This window comes from Lissotriton vulgaris, chromosome 1_1, assembly GCF_964263255.1.
Source record: "Lissotriton vulgaris chromosome 1_1, aLisVul1.2, whole genome shotgun sequence".
NCBI lineage: Eukaryota > Metazoa > Chordata > Amphibia > Caudata > Salamandridae > Lissotriton > Lissotriton vulgaris.
The window spans coordinates 263,676,512-263,678,754 of record NC_141685.1 but is presented as its reverse complement, the minus strand read 5'-3'; positions in this window follow the sequence as shown (position 1 = coordinate 263,678,754).

Genomic DNA, 2,243 nt, shown 5'->3' with positions numbered 1-2,243 from the left:
TGACAGTCACAGCCCAAAAACAGACTGAGAGCCCTCCTGAAAAGGTTGGCACGGTTGAAATGGTCTCAGCCTCTACTCAGACAGATAGTGGGGTTGTGAAGCCTGAAACAATGGATCACTCCACCCAAACTGAGAGCATTGAGGAGGAAGAAAAGTATTCCCCCTCCCAGACACTAGGTGAGAGCCAGCCTCCTCAGGGAACTGACTCTACCCCTGGTGAAGGAACTGCCCCAGAGGTAGTCAGGCCTAGCCTGGCAGAGCCCCTGATGGCAGTGGACCCTTCCCAGGTGGGACCCAGTCTGGAGCAGGTAGCCTGCACCTCTCTACCCTGCCTCAGTCAGCCCAGGGCTGTAGAGGTCAGGGAGGCCAGTGGTGGACCCCAAAGGGCCCCCTGTCCAAAAGAACTCCCCAATCAACAGATCAGGATCACTGAAGCTAGTAGTCCTAGCCAAGTGACAATAAAACAAACTCCTGAGGGATCCCCCTTAAACTTAGTTAGGGAACTCCCACAGCTGGACACTGCTGGGCACAGCCAAACCTGGGGCCTAATAACCCCAAACCTGACCTGTCCCTCCAGTAAGCCAAACAGAGGGACTCAGCCTCCAGCTTTAGGTAGCCAGAGGTTGACCCTGAGAGCTCATAGCAACTCAGTACTGGAAAGAAAGGCACATGTGGTGGATAGTGATTGGAGGAAGTTGAGCCCAACAGTAGTGGAGTCTCACTTCAGTACTCCATTCCCACACCAGCCTTTTACTTTGCCAAAGCACACCACAGGTAGTGATTCCCTATGGTGGAGACCCTCAGATACCCTTAGGGTGAGGGGTTGCTTAGTGGACCATGATACAGGGGGTAACCATGCCAGTGCATGTACCACCTCATATGGCCACTCAGGCAATATAGGCTTACCTGGTCAAGATAGCCTTATCTCCTTTCGTTGGGGGGGGGGGGGGGGGTTGTGTAGGAAGGTGGATACCTGACTATGGTTGCCCCCAACTTTTTGCCTGGTGTTTTGCTGGTTTTCCGACTTAGTTGACCTGGGGCCCTGCCAATCAGGACCCCAGGCCTACTGCTCTCTCTCTAAAATGGATTCCATGTACCTTAGGTACATTTCCAATTGGTACTGGGCCACCTTATCAGACCCTGTAACTCAGGGCATAGGTGTACCCAGGGCCTACCAGGGGCTGCAGCATGTATTATGCCACCCCTGGCTGGCCATCTAAATCTGACACAACTGGCTGCACGACAGCTGGGGCAAGGTGGTGTAATCACCCTTTGCTTTAGATATAGTATGCATATATCTAACCCTAAAATGGACACACAGATTCCTATCAGTCACTCCTATGGCAGGCCTTGACAATCCTGAAGGCAGAGTGCTTGGAATCGTGTGAGATGGTGCTCTGGCATGAGCTGAGCCCGTTTGCAGCTTGTGGAACCAAGTCCTAATAGCTGTTCCATGATAACGCATACCATATACTCTTAAGTGCATTATAATCCTCGCGGTCATATGCTATCTTTGGTATCGCTTTATCAAAACATGTCGAGTAAGGTGTCATACGAATTGGAATACTAACCCCTCGCCAATTCTGGCAACGGGGTTAGCTTTCCACCCTTCTAGACGGACACGACATGTATGTAACTGTGAACCCCGGTTTAAGTTAACTCGAGCCTCAGCATCACAAAATGGATGCTGCCACTACAGACTCAAGTCTGACCCCCTGCAGCTGGGAGTCCTTCCAGCGAGGGGAGCTTGGACAAAGGGTTTCCTGTCAGGGGCGGTGCTAGCACCATCCCAGACAGGGTTTTGTGTATCCTGGGTAGGCAGGTCTTTACAGGAAGGTGACTGCAAGTGGCACCCCGGTGCTCACTACGCATCTGCCGGCTAGAACCAGTTCCAGGTGCACACCAGCCCCTGAGCTTGGGAAAGTCCGGCATGGGAGAGGGGTGTAACCACCCCCCTTCCTGGTCCCACCCCTAGGGCAGGATCTAGTCGCGTACCCACCCCTTTCTTTAGGATAAAGGCAGGAGCGGGGACCCTTCCAGATTAGATCATCTTTGAATCAAGAAACTACTTTCTACGAAAGGAACTCTCGACTTCTTCTCAAGATTTCTCCCTTGTGGCTAAGGAGTAGTCACCCTGCACCCGCAGGCACCATCAAGAACACTGCGGTTTGCTGCAAGTCCTTCCTCCGGAATCCGACTGACCAGCTCGACGAGACCCGGCTTCCCTGGCACCTCTGACCTCT